This window comes from Ciconia boyciana, chromosome 8 (assembly GCF_034638445.1).
Source record: "Ciconia boyciana chromosome 8, ASM3463844v1, whole genome shotgun sequence".
NCBI lineage: Eukaryota > Metazoa > Chordata > Aves > Ciconiiformes > Ciconiidae > Ciconia > Ciconia boyciana.
The window spans coordinates 55,537,128-55,557,661 of NC_132941.1; the positions used below are offsets into that span (position 1 = coordinate 55,537,128).

At 41.3% G+C, this 20,534-nt stretch overlaps 1 long non-coding RNA gene across 1 annotated transcript in view; it reads right to left on the bottom strand.

Annotated features, from left to right (window-relative positions):
- LOC140655749 (uncharacterized) overlaps positions 1-20,534 on the bottom strand; it is a 42,771-nt gene that overhangs the window by 13,004 nt on the left and 9,233 nt on the right. The window contains exon 4 of the long non-coding RNA XR_012043839.1: positions 18,780-19,082. This is a non-coding gene — a long non-coding RNA (uncharacterized lncRNA). The remainder of the gene's footprint in view (positions 1-18,779; positions 19,083-20,534) is intronic.

The following is a 20,534-nucleotide window of genomic DNA, read 5'->3' on the forward strand; positions in this document are numbered from 1 at the left end:
CTTGTATACATTAAGTTTTTGGTTTATATTGTCTTTCTTTAGGGGATTCCACTGAGATGCAGTAAATACTATTTGGTCATATTGGAGGTGCATATTTCAGAAGTATGAGACAAAGCCATTCTTTCAAGCCATTCTTTCTTCTTTTTCCCCTTTTTTGCACATTGGCAATGCCAGCAGAAAACCTCCCCAAATCTGTGCTTGTCCAACTTCACAGTGTTCTGGTTATTGAACTGAAAAAATTTAAGTATCAGAAGATTCAGAGAAGCCTGAAAAGACCCTAGAACTGTATCAAGACAAATCACAGCCTCCTTTTTTCCTGGCACCCTGGCCAGTGTAACAATTCCTCCATCATATCCCTTCAGCTTGAGGGACCAGCATAACTCGAGCCAAGTGACAGTCACCAGTCAAAATGTGAATCTCTTCCTACTGTCTAGGCTTTTGGCAAAGGCGTATTGAATAATTCGATGCGTTATTCTGGAAAACATAAGGTTTTACCATGAACCATGTATTTCTTAGATAGCAAAGCAGTTGTAAAACCAAAATCAGTTGGTATTGCAATAGCATATATATAAAAATAACCTTAAATGGTATCTTATGTAACTTTAAATAGCACAGTGAGAAACAGTGAACTTATATACTGCATTTACTCTGTAGGGCACTTTCAACGAAGCAGAAGAATAAAGCTGTATGATAGGTTTTTGTCTGCAAGCACCCTTGCTCCCCACTGAGAACGTCAGGAAGTACAGGATAGGAGAGCGTGAACTAATTGCAACTCTCCTGAGCTGAGGAGTGCATACACTTGCTGTACAAGGCAGGGTAAGAGGAGAATACTAAAGTTGGTATGGACTAACTTCCCCAGGGAATGATAATAATGTAGGAAATAACTACCTGCAGTAAGTCTAAGCCAGAAGGAGGAGGATGTTGTACCTGACATAACAAAGCTTGCTATAGTTCTAGGAAGTCACTAGCCTACGTAGCAGACTTCTCTCCGTGAAGAAACGGTAGGGTACAAAACATGAAACAAACTCTTGAAGCCAGAGTAACCCAAATGCCCCCAGAATTTTTAGCATGTGAATAGACTTTATATTTGAGAACCCTGAAGAATTTGAAATTTGTCCTCCATACAGAGCTCTGAATATGCATTTAGAGTGGCTACAGAGCAAAGCCTTCCTGAATTAATCACAGGTGAAACAAGTGAGTTCCAAGTCCAGAGAAGGACCTAAAGAACCTAGCCACGGATTCATACCTAAGGTTACTGATTTCATGCCGCTTGATCCAGTGCATGTAAGGATGCACTTGAAGTGTCTAATCTATGACCATCAGATACATAACTTGCCTGTGGTAATAGCAGGCTGTGCTCTCAGCCAACTTGTTAGAAGTAGTGTCATACTAAATCCATCTAAGACTGATCATGAATTTTATCAAATAATCTCATTAAAGTGGGAGTAGATCAGTAGAGCAGAGGGGTTTTTTGTACAGTGCTCAGCATAATAGAGCCTAAATGCAGCTGAGTAACTTGAGTAATTTCAGCTGTGTTAGGAATTTTCCTCTGGGTTAGAGTCTAGCATTAAGTTTGTTATCAAGCACAGTGGAAAATGGGGTAACTAGCAAGTTGGTGGAAACACACCTGAATACTGGGTTGATACTATGCAGGATAAGAATAGACAACCCTTTATCTATCACTTAAATTTCTTGCCTGCTAAAGACCAAGGTTTAGAACTACTTGTACAAACTTGGGAGATTTATCAAGACTTTCAGAATCCCTTTTCAAGGTAAGTTTGGGTGGTGGTGGTTTTTTTTTGTTGTTTAAACCTAAATGACTACTAAACTGTTCTGTCCTTTAAAAGTGGCATTTCTAGGGAGGCTACTTTCTAAGTTGATACCTTGTTTTCCTGTGAGCATACCCCTTTCCATATGTTTATTCTTAATGCTGTGATGCTTCTCTGCTGTGCAGCCACATACTGCAAGAGTGAAAAAACTTGCAGCATCAGTTCCTTTGTCTGGTTCACTGAATGTGTTACCAGTAATGCTGGCCTGCACGGGACTGGAATGGGAAAGGCTGAAATAACTTACACAGCACCTCCTCCAGATGTCAAAGCACAGCCTTGTGTGGTTAGAATTTAAAGAGGGCCTCAAACAGGGATGGAGTAAGGTAGGTTATTTAGCAAAATCTGTACCAGCTCTATATTGGAAAATAAATTGTATGAGAGAGAACTGCATGAAAGTAGGAAAACAAGAACCTCATCCCTTGCTGTATGTTTTAAGGAAAGTCCTTGTATAAAGGAAGAAGAATTGTCTTGAAAAAATGCCAGTACATAGAACCTAAGGGAGGATTTTGTTATTCCTAGCCTGGTTTTGGCCATGGTTACAGTCAGGAGTGGCAGAAAAGTTTTCTTTGCTGTCTGCCCCCTAATGATTTGCTTCAGATTGCTGCATAAATCTGAAGATGTGACACAGCTGCTGCAAAATGTGGTGCTTGGAGTGATAGGCTTCCAAGGTGTATGTGTTTGTTGTGTTCTGTTTGTGATGGTTCGTATCTGGTCCACTCAGCATCGTAGTTTACAAGTTGCCTTTTCTGTCTGCCAATGCTTTAAATTCTTCCTAGAGTCTTAAAAGTAAGCTTTGAGAGTTACTGTGTCCTTGAGTTTCTTCACAGGTATTCTGTTTTTTCCACCAGGAAGTTTAAGGCAGAACTCAGTGAAACTATACACTTGCTCTGAACTGTAGGACATCCCAGAAATTGTAGAAATCCTGGGTGCCCCATGGTGCACCTACTCTTTATGCCCGGGGAGGCTGGGCTTAGACATATTGACTGCAGGATCTGCATAGTGGCTCTGGTAGATGCTTCTCAGAAGCATGGCAGCACAGGGCTGGTGGTTGTATTCTGGGTCAGTATCAGGAGTACAGCTTATGTTGCCCTAGTGTACTGGGAAAAAATCACTGGTATGAGTCAGAAACATGAAACTTGAGAATGTTACCGTTTTATTTTCATTTTTCTGGTTATACTTGTCCTTATAGTAAAACACAGCTTCTGTTTTCTGGATGTCCACCTGGGGCTGTGTTTCCTACTGCAAGCTTGAAAGTCACCTGGGAAGTGCTGATGTAATGTAACTGCTGAATGTCTCCAATATAGGTGCTCAGCTGTTCATTTTCTTAATTATCAATATGTGAAACTTATCAGCTGAATCACTGATAATTTCTGATATCTTAGGATAGTTTTAATCTCTAGCAAACATTCCTCAAGTACTTTGTAAGATTAACACCTTTGAGTGTTGTATTTTTCATCTTATGTAAATGTTACAAGATGTAGTTTGTAACTTTGGGCAGGAGATGGAGCCAAACTGGACTAAATGCAAAAAGGAAATTAGCTTTATTGTTAAAGTTGAGGGTAAAATCAAAGCTCTTCTATGAGGTTTTCAGAATTCCAGAGACTGTTACAGCGGTCATGAGGATCCTGAACAAATAGAGAAATACAAATTATAAATAGTTTTACGTGGGCAAGGTTGTAAGTAAATGGCAATAAATTACACTTTCTGCTTAAAAATTTATAAAAGCCTTTAAGATTTTAATAATTTGCTAAAATATTCTTATTGGGTAGAACTGTGCCATTCCAGAAAAAAGTATGCACAAATTTATGTAAAAATAAACATTGTACAGGTAAAGTGAAGAAAAAAAATCTGAAAAATTGTCACAAAAGTATAAGGATCTCGTTCCTCTCTGAGAAATGACTAATAATTCTTTCTAGTGAATGAAATCATTGTTCTCTCCTTGCCGCTGAACCTGTGGGCATGGGAGGTGATGATTCCCAAGGCAGGGATGAACAGAGGGGACGAGCTGCTTCTGTTAAAATTCTTCCCTCAGATTGGAGGCATGAAGTGAGTTACCCTGACTGTTGAAGTTGGCAACTGCTGGGATCCTCTCAGCTGCTCCCATCTGAGTGTATTTATCCATAGGCCCACAAGAGCACTTCTGGCAGTTGCTATGCTTTTGGAGCACCAGGTTCTAATAGATAACAGCTCTTCACCTGCGGAGGAATGGCACTTCTGTATTGACTCTTAGTGGAGCCCTGCTGATTTTACAAGCTGAGAATCTTCAGATATTGTTTCAAAATATTTTCCTAGGGAAAGGTAACCTTAGACCCTGGAAGATCTTTGTTTCCAGCATCTGTTTTCATTCCTCATTAGACACAATGGATGCTTTTACTATCTCCATAATAGTCAATAAAAGCATTCCCAGTAACAAAATCTAAATCTTTTCACATGTGCACTTAAGTTCATTTCACTAGCGATACTGTCTTATTTTTCGAAGAGGGTTATAAAAGAGTGGATTTGGTTTTACAGAAAAGCAAATACATAACATTTCCTTTTAGTGCGATTATAAGCATATATTTGGGGATTATTTTAAGTGGAGGCCTTTTTCACCTCGGTCCTGGCATCATGCCTTTCTTTTCCCTCTTACTGTGAGCTGAAGTGCAGAGAGAAGCCAGTTAGGCAGAGATCCTTATTTCTAGTTATTCTGCCTTGCTCTTCCTTTGGTGTAGTTTTTACTCTTTCCTTCTCTTTGTCTTTCGTTTGCTACCTTTGACTGTAACCACGAGGGGGCATCTCTTGTTTTTGTTAACCTTTATTGTTTCAAGTTCAGCTTTTTTAATTTTAGTTTTCTGCCTACGTATTTTGTCTCAGACAAACGTTTCTTATGTAATGCAGCAACAATGATGGACAAAATCATTGTTCAGTAGTCCTTGGATTCCTCTGCTGCTGCAGTTTGAGCTAAGAGTTAACTGCGTTCAAAGAGGATACATTTAGCCTATGAATTTTTGTAACAATGCTGAGCCCGGCATCAGTTTTCAGTGCTACCGAATCAGCAGCCGCTTCACGTTGCACTTCACTTCTAGGAGAATTACATTCTTCTGAAATACCTCCAAACTTCTGTTTGCTAAGGCAAAGAAGAACTTGTAATTTCTTACTGTAGTCATGGCTTGCATTTGGGATAGCTTTATTCCTCTGTGTGGAAACGTAAAGATGAGAAATGACATGCATGTTCTCAGGTTCTGATGCCTGACAGTTCCCACCATTCTAGAAATGAGATTTACATCGGGTGGGATCAGCATTTAGAATCCAGTTCTGCAACTATGCCTGAGAGGATGTATCAGTAAGATGTTTGTTGGGTTGCAGGAGCTCAGTGATGTAACATCTGCGTATACTATGCTTTAAATAGGAGGCATACCAGACAGAGCATGTATGAGTCAGAATTACATCTAATTGCTGTTGATATCACTAAAGGTTGTAGGCCGATGCTGGTGGAGCTCTGAGCACAATGAAAATCTGCTGCTGTCTCTCCAGAAGAGCTCAAGTTTTTCTTCTTAGTCTAAGGGTAAAAATGTGTCCATGACCTTCAGTGTTCAGATCACCCAAACAGCATCTAGCTAGCTGGATGCAGGCCCTCATAGTGCAGGGGAAAACACTTCACCCCCTTGCTTAAACTGGGGGGAAGTCTGAGCTTCTAAATGACTTTCTGGTCAGTTTTAGACTTTCTGGTCAAACTTGTAAATATTGAGTAGCTGGAATCTCTCAAGTACAGCTGCAGTTCACAACACTGACTACTTGGGAATAAATTGCATTCCCACTACTTTGTGATTACCTACAGACTGACAGATACTGCAGAAACCAAAACTGTCCTAGGGTTCCTCTATGTAGCTGCCATAACAGCTAAGAGGGATTTATAAATTTTAGAATATGTATGTATATTATATTTAATATTATACATTACAAAATATTAATATATAATTTTTATATAAATATATTTATATAGACATTTTATAGAAAATTTTTGTATATTCATATATTTTATAAGTATTTTATATTTATTTAGAATATATAAAGACATATTAAGGCAGTATTCTTTTCCACTTTAGCCTAGTGCTATATTCAGTATTTGGTCTGATGGTTTTTGCTTGCTTAGATGATAAAAGCACTGTAATGTAAAGGAGGTATTTACACACAGTTCTTAGAATGCACAGTGGTGGTATCTAATACCTGTTTGTTACCTTTTTAAAATTTTTTATGTTTCTTAAAAGGATTAGAAAACATGGGCTGGGACAGTTCTGGAGTCCTAACATTTTTTTTCCCAGTTGCACTTGCCTACAGTACTATCATATAGATTTTCCACTAGATAACAGTTTTGGGGTACTTGATGGGTTATGGTGTTGATAATTTATCTTGAAAAGATACCAAGTCACCCATCACTGTTATGGTTACAGCCCCTTTCAAAAAAACAGTCTTTTGCCAAGCCTCTTTGTTTTATGCATGACAATTCTTTGACCACTTTTCAGTTGGTGCTCCAGTATTTTTGGCCCCCAGGATTTTCCATGGGCCTTACCAGAGGTGACACAGACTGAGCATGAGGTTCAAGCTGATCTTCCTTGATTGGTGCCGGTCCTGGGCAGTATTGGGTTGTTCTCTGGTTCGTTCAGAGAACAAATTTCCAAAAGAAAAATGCTCTGGTGGACCAGGCAGTGCTCCTGAGCCCAAGTTTTAAATCACTTTGCCTCTCTTTGCCTTCATGAATCCTCTCTTACCCCACAAAGATAATTACGCTGAAGCTTGTAAGGTGGCTCTGATGCTAAAGAATGAGATTCACATGGGTACCTAGGTAGGTAGATGGATGCACAACTCGGAAGCATGGCAACATTCAAATCTCTTCTTTAATAAGGGACACTCTAAAAGGTGTGTTCACAACTGTACTTAGAGAATATCTGTAAGAGCTTTCATGCACAGTGGTCTGTGTGTCTAGATTAAGTCTGTAAAAAGTCTCTTGCAAATTTCAGGGTAAATAAGAGAAGGGAACCCACACAGTTGTGCCCCTTCAAAAGGGGTAGGGAAGTAAAGTAACTGGGGTTGTACTAGTGTGAGTCACCTGAATCCCTAATGACCATTTGGAGTTGTCTCCTGGGGGAGACATCTCCATCTGCTACATAAGACATCAAGGGTCCAAGCTGTAAGAGAATCACACCTAGATTAGATGCTCAAGGCAGGTTGTATGAATATTCCCCCAGTATCCAGTGTAAAGGTAAAGCAGGGAGACCACAAACTGTATGGAGGAGGAGGACTTTGTTTTCATGAAGTAATATTCTGGCGGGTTGCTGGAGTAAGCAGGAGAAGCTGGAGAATGCTTGTTTGCTTTCTGCTTTTTAGTTCTTCCTCTTCTCCCCCTTCCTCAGGAGGCTGGGGCACTCCCTGGATGTAGAGTAGTTCTTCAAACAGCAAGTAAAATGTTCGCTGTCACAATGGGGATCAGCTAGCAATATTCAGCACAGTACACTTCTACTTTGTTGTCTAATTCCTCCTTGGTTTTGGGTTGCTGAGTGAGGCGGCTTGGGCTGATTTCTGGAATGTGCAGCGAGACGAGGGGAAAGCATGGATGGATACAGCTGGTGCGATAAAACTGGAGAGGAGGTTCCCAGGACAGCCAGGCTTTCAGGGTGGTGTTTTTATCTCGACTACATAAGAGTTAGAGAAGTGGCTTCACTGTGGGAGCCCATGGGGCCTCTGAGGTAGCAGAAGAGTATGTTACGCCAGTTCTCTGACATACCACTAGCTTCTAGGAGAGCAACCCAGAATCACAAACTTGGAGACTGGCAGTCAGATAAGGACATTTGGATCGTCAGGTGTTTTTGCTTATTGAACCTGCTTGCACAGAACAAGTCCCTTCTCCTGTCTGATCCTTCCGAGGTCACCTGGCAATAAAAGGAAGGACTGCTCAGTGGGCTGCAGTTTCAGATCCGTGACAAGAATTTGCAGTTATTCATACCATGCGCTCCTAAGGAATCCCTGAATGGAGCCCTAGGATCTACGTGTGGGTTTTTACACTGGCTGATTGTGGATTTTGTATTAATAACTCTGTTGTGTAAGTGCATAGATGTTGGCCTGTGTAGAAAGAGAGCTAAAGGGCTGGACAAAGGCCGTGATCAAGCTCTCTGGCACTTGCTTTGTGACATTCAGCAACTCAATGGCTGCTGTTGTCTTTGTCTGTAGGGAAGTTGTGCTTACAAAACCACTTGGAGCTCTCAGCCTGTGCTACAAACAGCATTACTGATGCCGCTCTGTTTCAATGCTCTCTGTGAATTTCTAGATGCCAAAAAATCTTAAGGCAGGATCCAGGATGCTCCTTTATTCTCTTTGCAGAGAAACCAAAGAACATGGTCTGGGGAAACCTCTGTTTGGTCTGCATGCCATCCCTCCCAAGCAGCGTCACCAGCATTGCCAGCTCCTATGAGGTACTCTGCTTGGTGGCTAGAGAACTTTATTTAGCAGGACACATAATCAAGCAGCTCCAGTTGGGAAACTATTAAGAGGAAAATAAAAAAAATGGTGTCGAAAGAAGCTAATTAGGTACATAATATCTAGAATCACATCCATGGATAACTTAATTATGCATTGCATAAATGCATTGTTTATGAATAAACTGCAGTATCCTGTCAGTCCCTAACTTCTACATGTTTTTCATTCCACCATGGCTTGGATAATCATTTTATGAACCAATTTCCTGAGAGCTAAGCACCCTTTATGCTTTGTAGTTTCTCCTGACTTCACCTTTCAGGAGCTATGCACAGCGACTGCAGTATGGATGTGTGTATAATGGCTTGGCAAGTTTCCACAGTTGTGGAATTTACAATCGTCGCTCTGTGTGTAACGCTTGGAACAGCTTTTTTTTTATTTCTGGTGGATGATGAATTAGACCATCTGTCTCCAATGTCTGCTGACCCTTCCCCCCACTCTCCTCTTTCCTGGTATTTTGGCACTGTTGCACAGTCAGCCAAGGTCAAGGTCTGGAGCCTGGGTCTGTGACCTTCACTGCTGAGACCACGATGGCTCAGTCCTCAATTTCCTAGGGTAATTCTCCAGTATGTTATGCACCCACAGGTCTGAGATGCCATGCAAGGAGGAGGGATCCATTTACAGTAACGTTAAGAATGTGGTAATAGGGACTTCCTTCACACATGTAGCTAATACTTGAAGAGTACTTTATTTAGGCCTAAAGTTAATGAGTGGGCTAGTTTTTCAAAACGTAAATGGGATGCTTCTTGATTTGCACCAGAAATGGCAGAGGACACTTGAAATCAAATGGCTTGAACATAGGTCTGAAAATGTTAAATGCAGATACTTAAATGTCACTGAGACAGATGAAAGCCTTGACAAAACAGAAATAGAAAGCCAAGTAAATCTGTCTTGGCTCATTCCATTTTGCCCCTTGCCTGAAATGAAAGTATATGATAGTGACATAAGTATCAGCAGCCAAACAGATATGAAAGTTTACCCCTATAAACCAAGGTAGTATTAGTAACTGTAGAACTCGATCCAAAGCTTTCTGAGATTTAATGGGAATTTTTCTACTGAGTTTATTGGGCTTTGGATTAAGTGCATAGATACAAAAGACTTTATGTAACAGCTTGCAGTGGTAAAGATCTCTGCAAGCTGTTACATAAAGCAAGCGCTTGGGGAATATTCGGGAAGCTCTTCTGTAAACAGCTAGATCTTTAGCATGAGGGTAAGACTGGAAAGCTTATTTACTGCTGTTAGTCATCATAGGGATATATGAGTGCCTGTGCAGCTCTGCAGGGAAGGGACTTTTACAGTATTGCCAGCGGTGTTACAAAATGATGTGTCAAGTATTAAAAAAAAAAAGTGAGGCTGTATGGAAATCATGGGGCTTTGTTTGTTTTTAAATAGAAGGCAGTAGGTTCTTTTTGTTTGATGCTTCCCTTTTGGCCTTTAAAGGTGCATGCAAACCATACTTCAAAGCAGTTGTGTGTATCCAGGAAGGCCAGGAACTTCTTTTTAATTGAAACCTGAAATTCCTATGCAGTGATATGACTCCATCACATAGGGCTAAAAGGTGGTACCAAGTATCATGAGACTTGCATTAACATCTTTCGAAGAGGTGATACTGAGCTAGCGGAGGGAATGATGGAATGAGATTTAATGGAGTTGACCAGCAATGAGGAAGAAGGGGAAATTCCTACACATGGAAAGTAATCAAAACACAACATCAGATGTCAGAGCAGATGTAGGATGCCTGTAACTCTTCTGTGATTCTAGATCAGGATTACCTCTCACAAGAAAAAATTATGACTTGTGCTATGCAAATTCTATGCACAATATTATTTAGCCCAACAACTCCAAGGGGTTGTTAGTTTTCAGCTCTTTTTTTCACTTGGCTAATTTCAGGTACATGTTTTTGCACCTGTTTTGGCTGCAGTTTTCAGAGGTTTGTCTTGCGGGTCCAAGCAGTCCTGTCTGGAGGTGAAGCGGCTGAAGACGTTGATGCTGAAGGATAACAACTGCAAATACAAATAGCTGCTCTCACCCCTTGAGAAGAGTCCAGCCTCTTTTAAAGATCAGAGCCTGCCTAGACTCAACTGTGGTTGTCTGTTGACAGATGAGATTGCTGCTCTGAGATGAGGCCCTGCCTACGCTGCACCAAAAGGCTGGTCTTAGAGTCACAGGTATGTGAGTCCCTGTGCTTGCCCGCCTCGGCACGCAAAGCAGCTGTGCTGAGTTGGATGCTGTGCTACCCCCTCACACATGGTCTAGAGCATACGTTCACAGGCACTTGCAGGACCACAGTATAGAGAATGAGTAGATCTGCCATGAGGGAGCCTTGGCCCTCCCATTGGAGGCAGCACAAACATAGCCTCAGTTTTTCCTGCTGGGATTTAGAATCATAGAATCATTTACGTTGGAAAAGACCTTTAAGATCATTGAGTCCAACCATGAACCTAACACTGCCAAGTCCACCACTAAACCATGTCCCTAAGCACCACATCAACATGTCTTTTAAATTTAGCTTAAAAAACCCTTAAGCCTCTCTCTCTGTGACTTTACTGGGACTTCTTATTATGGAGTGACCTAAAGGAAGAGAAAATGAATAGACTGCATGTAAACTCAGTGTGAGGAAAAAGGGGTGTTGGTAGTGCGGTGACTAATAAAAAGTTTAATGCGACTGTTTTCCTGATGTTTCTATTAGTCTTGAAGTGTTAATGAGCCTTTGAGATTGGGCAACTTTTGATCAGTTCTCAGTGTATACCGTAGCACAAGGGATCTCAGTTTCAAGAACAGAGATGGGCTTATGAGTTGATATGAAAATCAAACATTCCCTTCATTGTTGTTATAATAGTTCCTCTGTCTTAATAATCCCTCAAAGACTAAAGCAGAAAATGGTTTGCTCCTTGTAGGGGAAAAAAGTTTGGAACCATAAAATGGAGATTACTTTGAGACTTCTCTGTCTCTGACTTTACCAACTGGCAGAAAATTAGATGACATCAAAGAATCGCTGGAAAGGGGCTTATTTAATTTTGAAATTTATTGGAAATTGTCACATGTGGTTTTAAGGCTAACAGCTGCTTTCATGTCGCTTTACTGCAAAAGAGAGCGGCATTATGCCTGGATAAGGGTATAAGAGCTGAAGCTGTGGACTGTGATACAGATGCAAGTTGAACTTTCTGGGATACAGTCAGTTAATTCTGCTGGCTGTACTACATATGTTAAGGGCTCAGAAGTGCAGGAGTTTGATTTTTTTTTTTTTATAGTAGTACTGTTACAATGAATTAAAAGAAATAGTTGTACTTAAAAACCATTCAGATGAGGTATGCAAATAACAATCCTGTCCTAACAAAGAGTTGGAAAAATACCTAAGTTTCATGCTCATTTTTTAATATGACCTTGAAAATATCTCTCTTCAGTTTGAGTTTTCTCTGTACAAACTTGGGATTTAGGAAAAATACAACCCTTTTTTGAGAACAGAAGTGGGATGGGAAGGACAATTCTTCAGGTGCTCATTCAGAAATGAGACCTAACTGCAAGTTAATGAGAGATCGCTAAAACATACCTGGTTCCAAAGACCTTTGTAGTGGTGGGTTCACTCTGCTGCATAAACTGATCCCTCAGCTTGTCTCATCTTTTAGTCAGGTTGATGTGTAAAGAGTGGTGATAGGTGGCTTTTGTAAGAAATTGAAATGTTTTATAGCACTCAAGTTTGAGTTAAATTCTCCAGGATGTAATTTTCCAGTTTAAGTCCATGCTGGTGTGAGAACTGAATAACAACTCTTACTACATTTGTCATATCAATTACATACCCTTTTCAGATTTGATCTACAGTTGCTGTTGATATCTGGAAAAATGGTATGGTAATGTTTTAGCAGTTACTTACAAATATTTAAGAAGGTAAAAGAAATGCTTTCTACAGAATCAGGAATGGACACAAGATGAAGGTGCACACAGTAAACATTGTGGAAGTGTCTAAATGCTCCATGGGAAGCTCAACCCTTCTGTAATTTCTACACATTGATCTGGGTCATAGGTTTTTAGGGAAGGAACCCCAAAGAGGGAAAGTAGTTGCAGTAAAAAATCAGCTGCAGGCAAACATGTATCAGTTTTGCCAATAAAGTCTACTTCAGTCTGGTTTATTGGCCTTCCACCACCTGTGATTTGAGTGGCTTACCACACAACTACTGCATGCCTTGAAAGATTTTTGGAAAGCAGACTAGGAAAGCATGCCTCTAATGAAGCAACAACGTTCAATACATGATGTATTTCTGAAGGACTATCAGAGGCCTTGGGCATTGTTGTGGTTTAGCCCCAGCCGGCACCTAAGCACCCTGCAGCCGCTCGCTCACTCCCCCCTGGGGGGATGGGGGAGAGAATCGGAAGAGCAAAAGTAAGAAAACTCAAGGGTTGAGATAAAAAGAGTTTAATAGGTAAAGCAAAAGCTGCGCACGCAAGCAAAGCAAAGCAAGGAATTCATTCACCACTTCCCATGGGCAGGCAGCTGTTCAGCCATCTCCAGGAAAGCAGGGCTCCATCACACGTGACGGTTACTTGGGAAGGCAAACGCCATCATTCCGAATGTCCCCCCCTTCCTTCTTCTTCCCCAGCTTTATATACTGAGCATGACGTCATGTGGTATGGAATAGCCCTTTGGTCAGTTTGGATCAACTATCCTGGCTGTGTAACCTGGCAGAGCATGGGAAGCTGAAAAGTCCTTGACCAGTGCAGCAACACCTAAAACATCTCTGTATTATCAACACTGTTTTCAGCACAAATCCAAAACATAGCCCCACACCAGCCACTATAAAGAACATTAACTCTATCTCAGCTGAAACCAGGACAGGCATGCAGTGAGATACAAGGCTGTAGGCCAAGTGCTTTCAACCCCTATCAGTGTAATAATCCATACAAAATGTGCTGTCTGACCCATCTAATTGTATAATTTGCAGAGAAAGAGAATAAGAAATAAAAACCAAAACTGTGTAGGGTGTATCAATAACTAGTCTGAAAGGCTAAATTATTTCCATCTTTTCATGTATACTCTGTGACCTAAAAGACCAGCTCCTTAAAAAATACTTCTAAAGCCAAATAAAACTCACGAGCGTTAACAGTTCTCTACAGTAAGACTTTTATCAGTATCCATGGCCCATAAATCATGGTGGGTTCCCCTGTTGGAGTATATCCGAGATAGCTTATGGGTTTGGGACGCGAGTGTTCTGTTTGTTTTAACCTTCTTTCCACCAAAACTGACATCTGTATGACAGCACCAGAAACTATGCCCTAATGACAAATCTTATCACAGATGATTCAAAAAAGTTTTAAGACTAGTCATTTATTGTTCATTTAGAAGAGTCCCATTTATAGCAGCAAAAGTCCTGTCTTGTAGTCCTTGAGCTGGGATGCTGACAGAGGAAAAGATCACTCACCTGCTGCCTAGCCTGTCAGGAAAACTGTCTGGGAGATGGGAGGACAAATACAGGTTGAGAACAGCCTGGGGGAAGACTTCAGCTGGACAGTGTGTTTGTCATGAAGTTGTAGGCCTGCCCATCCCTTGCCTTTGTGCATAGGATGTTGTTAGTATTACAGTTTCCACTGAAATTCTTCTGGAATATTCAGTGAAGATACTGAAAAAAACAGCTTCCCTGAGTGTATTATGCAATCTATTATGTGGAATCAGAGCTGAAACAGCCTGTCCAGTGGGAATGCGTTTGTTTTGTGTTATCCTTCCAGCAGGGGTTTATCCATGTGTGCTGGAAATTACAATATTAAATGCTCCAGCATGGAAATTTTGTGTGAGGATTATCGGACTTAAGTTTTCTCAGTGCATTGCAGCCCGAGCCTCCTGCTGGCACAGGAGTCCTCTGGAGCTTCCACTGCAAAGGTTTTGAAACACTAATGCCTGAAACTAGGAAATCTGAACTGTGCTGAGGAATAACAGAAGAGAATGTTTTCTCTGTTTCACTCCTGCATGACAATGCCTATTAAAAACCTTTGCTCTTCTCTCACTTCCCTTAAGCAATTTGTTTTAAGCTTCCCAGCTGAAACAGAGCTGTAGCATTGTTCCAGCTTAGTAGAATTGCCCAGTTTTCTTAAATGGCCAGACATGAACCTTGGATACCAAAAAGTTATATTTCCATTGCTTTTTTTTCCCCCCTCTTCTCCAGATTTATGCATAAAATGTATGTACATGGAAGACTGAGGTGTTTCAGAAACAGAGTGCATTAGCACCCTGAGCTGGGTCAAGGATGGTTATCTGCAAATGAAGTGGAGGCAGCTTTGTGGTTGCTGCCTCCTCAAAGTAGAGCTTCAGTTGCTTGCTGTTGCCACCTGTCTTTTGCTGGGTGCAGCTCAGTGCATTCAAGATCAGTCTTTCCCGTTCTTGTAGTGCGTGTGTGCGTTTATGAGCGCTTGCCTCGGATTCCTTGGGACCGAATCCCCACTCTAGTGCTGAGACTTGTCCGGGGGGTGGCACATGTCTATTCTTAAAACAGATCCACCAGATGTTTAGTATCCGAGTGCAGCGTGATTATTTAGTCAAGATTGTATTTCTTCGGGTTTTATACAGCAGTGCGATTGTGCTGTATTTTTAATTCTGTAGTCACTTCAGTGGGTGCACCCAGCCCTGCAGTGGTGGAAGGCAGTTGGTTTTGAATCCATGTGATGTATCATTACCACGTGCTTGGTGCCTTGCTACTGGCCTGATCCTGTGAGGTGTTCATCACAGTCCAAAAATAAAACTTGCTCACAATGTGATGTATGGAATAGTCTTACAGGGGAAGGGAAGGGAGAGCTTTATTGCTTGTATCACTTGACATTGGGACTGCATGAAAACTGGAAAATACTACGTCATAGTAGTAGCCTTTCAGATCACTGCTGGGTTTGCCAGCAGCGATTACAAAGCTTTATAATCCATTATAAAGCTTTTTTTTTGTCTTTCCATTAGCTTTTGTTTGGAGAGCTCACTTTCTTCTAGTGAATGTCAGGTAGTCCTGAAGGGTAAAGGGACTGTTTCTGAAAAACGGTTGCTCACAGTTCTATCTGATTCTCATGGTCCATAAAAAGGTTATATTAATAAACAAATGATTGTTATAAACAAATGAAATTCCATTACTTGGCTACACAGACCTAGCATTTCACTGTGATCAGCTCGAGTGAAACTTCAGCCTTCCTCTGCTGAGGCTGCAATGCTCACGCAATAAAACAATTGGTCACACCTCATTATTGAGGTTATTCGCAATAGTGTACAAAGGACCAAGTAACAGATGTTTTGAAATGGCTAATAAATTGTTATAGATTTAATTAAGTTGATGCCTGCACATCTTTCCAATGTGCTTTTTTTACTAAAGCTGGGGAAAGGATCTTAATTACAAACTCAGTCAAGCCTCTATGAGGCTCAAGCTTCAACTTCAGAACATAAATATTGCTTGCATGCAATTATAATATTCTATTTTTGCCGCTTACACTGGAGTTTTGTGCCTCTGAACTTCACTCTTGGAAAGTTACATTTGGACTTAGATGTATGATGCTTGTTTGGAGTGACACACACAAATCCCCATACACCAGAACGAAAATTCAGCCCTAATCATCAAAGGGAAGTGAGGACTAAATGAATGCGTGTCATGTGTATCCAATTTCTCCACTGATCATCCAGAGAAAATAAATCACAGCGGATGTCCTTCCATTTCTTCTTTGTTTAAATAGCTAGAAGGAGCTCTATGTTAATGTCACCCTGGGTTTCCCCAAGGAATACTAAAATAAATTAATATTGGCTGATTAAATGTTTTGACCCATACTAAAGGCACTGGAAAATGATAGGCCTAGTTTGTCATGGCAGCACTCCAGCTTTTTTTGTGTACTACTGGAATCAGGATAAAACTGGAGGAATACATCTCAACTAAGCTAATACCCAATTTCATCCATTTTTAATAAATCCTTTTTCTGGGACTGTACTCTTTGAGATAGATTTCTTGTGCATCAGTCTCTCAGCAATGTCTAGTGTCCAGCTGTGCTAGGATCTCCTGTCATCTTCCTGTTATGCATCAGAAAAGACAGCAAAAGTGATCCACAGAAAAGAGATAAAAATGGGGAAAGGCATTGCAGACAGGTCTGGCTTGATTAATGGGAAAATTTAAAATGGCACGAATTGGAGATAGGTATCCAAGTCACATTGATTTTCAACGAGAATAGGATCGCTTACAGTCCCTCATCTCTCTGAAATGTTCTCTTACACCCTAAGGCAATTTAATTTGCAAAGAATTGTTGGAAGAAATCTGATAGGTGTATAAAATGAACAGTATAAAAAGCATGCTGTCACAGCAAGGGCAGTGTCTGAGCGTTCTGAGTCTTGGGACTCGGAACCTGCTCAAAAGTTAATTGAAATCAATTGGAAAGACTTTCATTGACTTAAATAAGCTCAGATGAGCCCTTGGGAGAGCTAGTTTCGATACGCAGGTTTACCACAAATTTCTTGAATGGCTCAGGGCAAGTCACTCGGGGCCATATCCAGAATGGGGGCCAGATACTGTAATGGGATTGCTCGAAGGGAGGAGAGTGTGAAAGGCTCTCCACGCAGCCTCACACTTTAGGGCTCTTTTCAGAATTGGGTTATGAGCTGCTAATATAAAACAAATAATAACTTCTGTTTAACCTGTGGTGCCTACAGCTGTAGGATGCTGTCAAGACAATTTAAAAACATTTTGAAAATGAGGATTAGGCACTTGTGATTATAAGAACAGCATCTGTAGTCAGACTAGCTTGGATAAAATGTCAAGGGCCACCAATCCTCATGTTTCAGAGCATAAACTCACCACCAGCTGGAATAATGAAGCAGATACCTCAGTGGAACAATATGTTAGCGTTAAGCAATTTATGGTATCGTTTACTACATGCTGTCATCCGGCCATACCTTTATGTGGATGCTCCCCTGGAAAGCGGGTCTGTTCTCACTGCCTGGGGAATGGCAGAGCTGTCTGTAGACTTGTGTAACTGGGGCTATTTTCTTGAGGTGATGGAGGCTCCTGGTGAGTGCTGTGCCCTCAGACCTACTGGGCTGGGTCCTTCTGGCTGCCCTAATCTCTTGTAAGCTCTAGCAGCGTTTTTGGTGCTGTCAGGAGACTCTGCAAGCTACAGGAGCTGGGCAGTGCCTTGCGGGATGGAGCCTTAGCCATTTGTCCTGGTTTATAAAACATATATATATATATATATACACACACACATCCCTATGTCTCTCTGACATCCTTCGCTGGAATTGCTTGCTTGTGCCGAATCCCAGATCTAGGGTGGTGTTTCTGCTGCAGTGCTTCATCACTGCTCTGGCAGGGCCCTTGGAGGTGAACGCTGAATGCTTCTCGAGGCTCTGAAGAGCTGAGGTTCCCTACCTACAGGTTGGTTGGTTGGTTGGTTGGTTGCTACTGCTTTGCCAAGAGGTACCCAGGAGACCCCACCCTGGAAGTCCAGACATTCCTTGGCTCCCTCCATGCTTTATCTCCTAACTTCTCTCCTTTTTTAGCCATTGCTGCCTCCCCTCTGGCTCCTAGTCCTGCTTTCCTCCTTCAGCACTCCAGGCAATAAGGTGCAAAAGCTGCAACTTTCCACCGCCTTCCCCCATCCCTGTGCAGCACTCCTCCCCTTCAGAGGGCCCAGCAGGAAGGCTGCTCCTGTTAGCGGGAGATGGGCTCACAGTCCCTTGCGTTGCCTTAACCAGCAGCAGCCGTTGTGGTTTGGGAAGCCAGGATGAGTGTTAGCAGCTCTCGGCTGAGCACACTCAGCACAGGCAGGGTATGGATCACCACCAGCTACATCACTGATGGCTCAGCCAAGTCCTATGTGAAAAAAGCAGATCGTTCAGATGACTCAGAGAAACTTTTTTACATAGCACTAATAAGGCAGAAGAATTACTAGGAAGATGATGGAATTTAAGGAAATGCGACACAGAGATTACAATTTTTTCCAAGCTTTTAGTCACAGAGGACAGGGCAAAGGAGCCACCAATTTGTGAAAAATTTTGGATCTCCTCTTTAGAGAGGATTTTGTTGCTAAGTAAAAGTTTACTGACATTTTCCTGGGTTGCCTGAGGCTACCTAGTGAGGCTGGTGCCAGCTTACTTTAACATATCTAACATCTGTTGTCTTCCAGGCTGTGATAATGGCTGCAAGCCCTACATACTTAAGTTAATGAAAGTTCAATCAGAAGTTAATTAGGGCTCTTGGCTTTTCCTGCCTACACCAAGAACAGAGCAGAAGAGATTTCTTTGAAAATTCGGTTGAGGAGGGGGGGATAAATGTATGCTATCAGACCACAATGTTTAATAGACAGTTTGAGCATCATGATCTGTGCCAGGGAAGCAGAATTTCTAGGGAGCTTGTTGGCTAACTCTGACGTTCCTCTTATGATGACTTCACTGAACCTCAGGTAGCTGGGTCAGGAAAAAGATTAAGAGTAATTGTATGTCCTTACCTCGTTCCCAGCTCCCTGGGATACAAGATGCCTGCAGCTTTGTGTGCTGCATCCAGTGTAAGATGAGCAGCCCTAGTTCCTGCTGCCTCCAAATCCCATATGCCTTTTGCACTTAGGGGCTTCTAGGAAGGGTCTGTGGCTGACTTGTCTGCTTGGTGTTGATGTGGAGGCAGATACAGTGTATAATATAAGCCATGCTGAGCAAACTCCTGTGACCCGTTTGTACTGGAGAGGGCTGCACGCTTGGTTCCATACTGACAAACTTTTTTTTTCCCCATTGCTTCTTCTACTCCATAATATGCCCTGGAAAAGCAAATAAGAAGAGCAGTTGGATCTCCTGCCTTCTTCTTGTCTCTTCTCCACAGTGTGGAGCTGCCGAATTTCTTGATTAAAAGTTTGGAAAGTTGGTTTTCACAATGTGAACCAAATAATATATTGTCCTGTAATCGTGTCCTAGGAAAGGACAGACATTTTAGCTGAAGACCTTCAAAAAGGTCAGCTGGAAGCAAATACTGCAGCCAAAGAACTGCTTCTGGTCATTGGCCAAACTCCATTTTGTTTCAGCTTAACTCTAAAAGCAACTTTTATGAGAATATTTTGAGAACCGAAGGAAGTTGTTATACCCTTAGGTATTTATTCCAAAGCAAAGAGAAAGAAAAATAACCTCTGATCTTGTGGAAGCTTCACCAGAAGTCAGACCTAGGGAGAGGTGACATGCATACGAATTGAATTCCTGCTGCTTTGCCATTTGCGTGTTTGTATTAGCTAAAGTAGCTTCAATACAAAAAAAGAGACGAGTCCTAGAAATCTAGCAGACTAGTAACTAAGGTATCTTTGGAGAGACGAGAACCTGCAGTTCAAATTCATGTTCTGAAAAAGCAGAGGAGTTTGAACTTTCCTGACATTGCTCTTTACTAAGAACCTATTTTTACTTACAATTTTATAAAACTGGAACTATTCAGGATTAAATTTTTCCTTTGGGTTCTTACCTTCCTTCTGTCTGTCCTTATCACTGGCTTTTGTTTATATCATGGGGGTCCTGAGAAGTTTCCTTGCTTCTCTTGAGCATGTGACCTCACTTGTAATGTCTGTGACGCTGCTTAAAGTTTTAGTGTCTCTTTTGAAACTGAGAGGGTAAGAACACAACTGTGACTGTGAGAAAAATGAAGATGAATTATATTCTTTCAGGAGTGTTACCTTTCTCATGGGCTGAATTCAACATGAGCTGATTGATGAGTTTGCCTGAGGCTGCATTTTTTTTGGCAATTGATCTGCTTACTGGAAAAAACTGTGTGAAATGTCAAGTTCTCTATGAAAAAACAAGTGGAAAGGGGAAAAAAAAAGAAGAGGAAAGGTACGATTTTAAAAGCTGATTTTTCTTTTTTATAGCTTTTTCTCCTGCAGGTGTCCAATTAAAGAAAAAAAAAAAAAGGAAAAGTCTGTATATTGTAACTACAACCTAGTTAATTTACTTGTACATTACTAAAGCTAAGGGAGCTTTCAGTGCCTAAAATGGATTGTGTATTGTTTGGTTCAAGGAAACTACTGTGAGTTTTTCCAGTTTTATAACTGAGCATTTCTGGAAGTCAGAATTTCATAAGTGATTTCAGGTAAGGACTTTCCCTGACTGAAGGGTGGTTTTGTTTTTTAACTTGAATCCTGAGACTGAATTAATCCAATGGCTTTACTTCACTCTGTTTATGGACTGTATGGTAGTTCTTGCATTCCAGATTGTATGTGCGTAATGTTTGGAAG